This window comes from Myotis yumanensis, unplaced genomic scaffold (assembly GCF_028538775.1).
Source record: "Myotis yumanensis isolate MYYU_CA2020_CCGP unplaced genomic scaffold, mMyoYum1.0.hap1 SCAF_3, whole genome shotgun sequence".
NCBI classification, from domain to species: Eukaryota; Metazoa; Chordata; class Mammalia; order Chiroptera; family Vespertilionidae; genus Myotis; species Myotis yumanensis.
This window is the reverse complement of record NW_027223754.1, coordinates 12,840,752-12,847,357: the sequence shown is the minus strand read 5'-3', so window position 1 is coordinate 12,847,357 and position 6,606 is coordinate 12,840,752. Positions and strand designations below refer to the sequence as shown.

Here is a 6,606-nt window from a genome sequence, read left to right as displayed (position 1 = left end):
CTGTCCATTCACACACACCACTGGGAAGTTCAGGCCTTTGTTACGTTCCTCCTAAGTTATTGCAATAGACAGTCTTTTCATGATTATAAATAACATTTCCTTGAGCTTGATTCATTTAAGGTTACTTTCCAAAAACACAGTTCTGACCCATGTCACTACCTGATTTAAAAAACCTTCAATTCCTCTCCAATATCTACTCAACCTCCTTTTATCATTTTCAATAACCCCCACAATCTGAGACCAAACAACCTCTTTGTCATAATTCTCTCACAAAACACATAATTGAACCCCAGAAGTTTATTCACTATTCCCCAAGAACACTCCATTTTTGTCTAATTATGCTGCTGCTTCTGTCAAAAAAAAAAAATCTGTCTGTTACCCCCTTCTGCCTCATCTCTCTTTGTTCAATCCTATTCAGGCTCCAAGGCAGGGATCAAATAGTCACTCAACTACAAAGCATTCCTCAAAGTCCCATAAGTAAATAATCTCCTCCCCGTATGACTTTTAAGTGCCAACTACTTATTATTCTCATTTTATATTTATTATAGTTTCATCTCATCTCATTATTCTCATTTACTCTCTCTCTATTCCCTATATAACATCTTTGAGAGCAAAGTTGATGTCATGTTCATTTTTGTGTTCTCAAAGTCAGAGCTCAAAGCCTTATCAAAACTAATTCCCAAAAGCTCACTGAGAGCAAGGACCAGGAAGGCATTTTTCAAAATCAGAATTATACCACTGTCACTTCGTGCCTGTCACCATTTGGAATTAATCTTGAATAAATGAATAACTGCTGAATTTATTTTAAGTCTTCATTGTTAGCTTTAATTTAAAAGACACCTAAAATTCACTATTTGGTCAGAATATGCAGCAATGGATCAAGTTCAAGGACATTTTATTTATATGCATTATCACAAAGTTTCTGTATTCACATAATGACAACTTTTGGTAAAATAATCCAATAATAAAAATATATCTATGTTTTGTTACCATTCATCAGGGGTGGGGAACCTTTTTTTCTGCCAAGGGCCATTTGGATATTTACATCATTCCCTTAATATTATTTACTCAATATAAATTTATGTTGTTATGAAAAAAGCTCCTAGATTTATTGAATTTCATGTTCCACCTGCAGTGGCCTTGGCAGGGCCAAACCAAATTATTTCACTGGCCTTATATGGCCCACAGGCCAGATGTTTCCTACTCCTACCATACACCAACACATGTAATTCACAATTTTGTTCAAATACCAAGATAAATTAGTCGTCTCTAGACTCAATTGCTAATAAAAATTCTAAAATTTATAAAATTGTGATTTTTTTATAGATACCTATGCAAGTTACTATCTCTAAAACTTGTGGTGCTTCCAATTGAAGGAGATTTAATTGACTGTAGTTTTCTCATTTATATAGACTTGGTCTTTAAAAGAAGAGAAAATATAAATGTCTTCCATTTTCTTTTCCTAACATAGTAATAACAATAATACATGTTTAATTCTTTCTGGTTTCAAAGCATTATTCCATATGTTATCTTACCAAAAGAGCCAAAAAATCTAGAGCTGATTCAGTGAATAAAGAGGTGATCAGAGCAGCATTCAGGAATTACTCTGGGCTTTAGTCTTCTCCTGTGTAAATGAGAGAATTGTACTAAAGGATGTTTGAGGACCCTTCCAGGTCTAACTTCTCATTATCTTTAGTGAGGTTTGCTGGTTCAGTCTACAAACTCAAAAAAAAAAGTTCTAAAATGTTTGGAAATGATACTAATCTTTAAGCAAAAATTACAGTCACTTCCCCAGAGTAATGCTTTTGTTTGAAAAAAATGCAACACTTCGGTGTTGCTTAGATTCTTTTATGGCCCAACAGACTTTCAGATGCACTGCTGTATAGACCATACCTGGCCTGAAGTTTGTTTTTGTAAATAAAGTTTTATTGGAATACAACCCCACCCATTCATTCACATATTATCTCTGAAGCTTCTGCATGACAGGGTTGAGCAAGTGCAAAAGAGACATAATGACCAGCAAGAACTAAAATACTTACTACCTGATTTACTACAGAAAAAGTGTGCCAACACTTGCTTTGTTATGAATATGTACATTTTTTCACAAAAATCTTGAGAGCAAAGATGAAGTTATTTCAAGTTTTTGATTAGGCAGTTTGTAAATTTTTAATACAAGTTAACTCATAAATATTGATTTTTATATTTCTGATTCTATGAAATCTAATGCACATGTCTTTTACAATTTTTTATATGATGATATTTTGAAAAACATACAAATAAAACTGCCCAATTTATCTTTCCTGTCTGATTACAGTAATCCTGGAAATCCTGTACCAGTTGTAATATTTTGATTGATCAGGAGAGGGCGCATTGATTCAACACAATTGTATGCACACACTGGCAGCTTGCTTCATTTAGCCTGGCAAAGGTCAAGCATTCTTGAAGGAGACTTAGAGGAATTACTAGTGAGTTAGTTTCTGTTGTGCTGGGGGTGAAAGGAACTAGAAAAACATAAGATGACTGGTCTGTTACCATGTAAGTGGCAGTAATGTTTCTTCCTGAGAAGAAAATTGTTCGTTTACTCTTATCTTTTCTCATCTCAGCATTGGTTTGCAGCGGCCTTGAATATTTTTAACATGAGACAGTAACAATTTGGGTAGAGAACACAGGATTCCGCCCCCCCACCCCCACCCCGACGCCCCCACCGCGAAGATATAGCACCCGTTGTGATAGTGGCTGCGCCTCTCCCACCCTCGATCTCTTTGCATTGTTGCCTGTCTTTATGTACTGATGCCCTTAGTTTGAGAGAACCATTGTCCATTGTAAGAAAATATAAAAGAAGATCATTAGAAGTTCAGATTTCTTTAGTGGCTCTCTGGGTTTTTTGATCAACACAGAGGCTGTCTGAAAAGTGAAACATTTCCAAGGAGAATGTGCTGCCGGACTAAAGAATGCTAGGACCCTAAAAAGAGGCTGAAAAACCCCCACCTACCGGCAGGCTAGACAAAGGGTGCAGGTTGGGGCCTCTTCTTTGAAAGACCTGATTAATGTGAGGTCTTGTTACCTGCTTTATCACTGTTTTGTTATGAGTGAGAGGTTTCAGCGTTCTTAATTTGTCTTGGGGATGGGAAAAGGGAAGGCAAACTTGCCTGACAGGGGTCTCAGGGTGAGGCAGATCCATTTGCCCTCAGTGAAAAATAACAGACACAAAAGAGGCAGGTTGTTCCACAAATTCATCCTGAATGTATTTTCTAAAACAGCAGCCCAAAGGCACTCATCGCTTATCCACTTATCTTGAAGAATAAGGTGTAGGCTCTGGTGATAGCTAAAAATAAAAGTTATCCATTACGCTAAAGCAAAAATAGGTTCAAAGACCTGAACTGGGGGCAGGGGGGTCCTGTTTTACCAAGCAGTGGGGAAAGTAACGAACACTTGAGAAAATACATTAATTCAGGTAATGATTTTGTGATTTCTGTTTCTGTAATCCTATTCTTTACTAGGTTATTCTAAAGCACATTTAGGTGAAAGGTCTCTTGGCATAATCTTCTCATAACATGTACAATTTTAAAATTAGCTTCAAAACACTTTTTCATACCAACTCTAAAATTGGAATGTATAGAGCATGCTCTGAAGATTGGAATTTTTTAGACAAGAGACAGAAAGTGGGACTTTTGCAGTGTTTTACCTCTGGCTCCCTGAAATATGGGTCTTAAGAAAATATTCCAAGACACATGCCACAGTTAATGACAAATGTCCAACGCATACTGTCAGGGGATGATGGGAAAGGGGTATAGAGAGAGGCTGATGCTTGGTAAGTGTTTCATGAATACTGCTTAGTGAAAACTAATATTTAGACTGTTCCTCCCGGTCTGTGGGCGCCTCCTTGTTTGCACACGAAGATGGCTGAGCAGGCACCGAAGCCAGTGCTGTTCGTGTGTCTGGGTAACGTCTGTCCATCACCCATTGCTGAGGCAGTTTTCAGAAAACTTGTAACTGATGAAAACGTTTCAGATAAGTGGAGGATAGACAGTGCAGTGACCCCCACGTGCGTGTAGGAAACCCTCCTGATTATCGAGGGCAGAATCGCATGAAGGAGCATGGTGTTCCCATGAATCATGTTGCCGGGCAGGTTCCTGAAGAAGACTTGGTCACATTCGATGATATGCTGTGTATGGATGAGAGCAGTCAGAGAGACTGGACTAGAAAAGGTCATCAAGTCAATCACAGCAGAGCTACAACTGAACTACTTGGGAGCTACAACCCTCAGAAACAGCTCATTGTTGAAGACCCTATTACGGGAATGAGTCTGACTTAGAGGCCCTGTGCCAGCAGCGTCCGAGGTGCTGCAGGGAGAAGGCCCACTGGTGCCCGCCCTGCGTCCCAACCGAGGTCACGTCCGTAGCTCAAGGCCAATGCTGGTACTTGCGTCCACCTGCTGTTTCTTACCATAAAAATAATTGTGGATGGAAATCAGTGGTTGTGTTTGGCAAAAGAATAAATAAATATCTTTGACTCAGACAGTTTATGGGGCACATGAAGTGTTCTTACGCCAGCGGGGCCTCTCGCTTTGCTCCAGTTACAGACGAAATCATAGAACAACCAAGTAGAACCTCATCCCTCTGTCAGCATGTGAGCCTCGTATGTCACCTGCCCTCCCGCTTCCCCGGGTCCGGACGAGCACCCTGTCCCCGGCACTTTCTTCCCTGGGCGATAGGAGCCCTCCCTTGGGGTTCACACACCCACGTGTTTGTAGGAAAGAGATTTATGAAATAAAATCCTTCCCAGTTTCTGTCTAGTTTGTAGCATAAGGGAGTCAGCTTATTTGTTCCATTTGAGCCACAGTTATATCCAGAAAGGACACTTGTTAGCTGCTTTATCTGTGGTTGGTAAGAGTTGGAAAACTTTTATGTTGGAATGCTTAAGTATTGATGTGGTGATACGTATTCTTCAGTGCTTAATTTATAGGTAATTTCTGTGTTCTTTCAGATAACTAATATAAAATTCATATGGCTACATGTTAGAGAAGGCTTCAAAATAAACTGGGGAATTATAAAAATACAAAAAAGAAAGAAAACAAATTTATTTAACAAAACCTGGTACTTGGTTTCAGCTTGACAAAGATACCAAGTGAAAGATATAATTGGGTTGTTAAGTGGAAAAGTACCACAAAATAAGTAAACAAATGAGACTTTCTTAATGTATGGTATCACCCTGGCCGGTTTACCTCAGTGGATGGAGCGTCGGCCTGTGGACTGAAAAGTCCGGTGTTCGATTCTGGTCAAGGGCACATGCCTGGGTCGCAGGCTCGATCCCCACTAGGGGGCATGCAGGAGGCAGCAGATCCATGATTCTCTCTCATCAATGATGTTTCTATCTCTCTCCCTCTCCCTCTCTGAAATCAATAAAAATATATTTAGAAATAAAATAAACGTGTGGTATCTTACCCAGATATTTATTCCACAAATTGTAGCTAGAAGTCATTATCATAATAAAGTACTTTTGGGGTTGATTGGATTCATTTTGTCTATCTTTCTATTAGCCTTTTGATCTCACATCTAATATAATTTGACCTATTCTTTTCCTCTAGTCTAGTATGGCTAGACTTTGATATAATGAGAGAAAAAAGTGATTAAAATACATATGCATATACATACATATATTCATTGATATTTACATACATACATATAACGTTTTGTTATAGAAGGTTAATTCTTGGTTGAATACATTAACTTAGCGGTTGAATAATAAATAGTTTCTGCTTCTTTTTACGTTGTTTACTGTCTCTGAGAACTAAAAGAGTTACATGATTAGATTGTGTGCCCACTAGGTTGTAAGCTCATTACAAGATACAGGTCTTCCTGATTTTTATATTTCCCCCGCCCAGCACAGCCCCTCACATAAAATCAGCTTTCAAAAAATGCTTACCAAGTTTTTTTTATTATTGTACTGTTTCTATCAATTTTTAAAGAAGGTATAAATGAATTTCCACCCACCCAAAGTACACTAGTTCTCATACCACCTAGTAAGCATGTGCCACCTCTATGGGAAGCATTAGTTCAAGCAAAGGAAACTGACCATTTAAATCTTGCAACAAGAATTATTGTCTCCTAAGGAATAGAATTCATCAGATCAAATAAAGTAAAAGTAAGTAAATGAACAAATACTTATTCTAATGAGAATATTTATTGGCCATGCCTGTTTGGCTTGAGTAGTTGGAAGCACCCTGACATGGGAGTAAGAGATACGGGTTTGAATTCTCACTACGCCTGACACTGGGCAAGAAAATTTCTTTGAGACTCACTTTCCTTGTCTGAAAATCAATGATAATATCTCTCTAAATTTCCTGAGGCTCCTTGGAAATACCATGGCCTTTCTTCCTTCCGTGTGGAAGCCAGCCATCATTCAGGAGCATTTGTCACTGTGCCAAACTTCCAAGTCTTAAAAGTTAGAAATCATTACATGTGACAAAGACGTGCTCTTACAGCATTAGCTGACTCCTTTCAGCTTTTCTCAGAAGCCCCTACACCTGACCCTGAGAAGGCAAGCTTGCCCCCAGTTTTAGTTTTATTTCATTAGTTGGCAAGCACTTATTTGTGGCAGGGACTG

At 38.6% G+C, this 6,606-nt stretch overlaps 1 pseudogene; it reads left to right on the top strand.

The window, feature by feature from the left end:
• Window positions 1-3,899: 3,899 nt before the first annotated feature.
• On the top strand, window positions 3,900-4,512 carry LOC139005848 (low molecular weight phosphotyrosine protein phosphatase pseudogene; annotated as a pseudogene).
• Window positions 4,513-6,606: the final 2,094 nt, after the last annotated feature.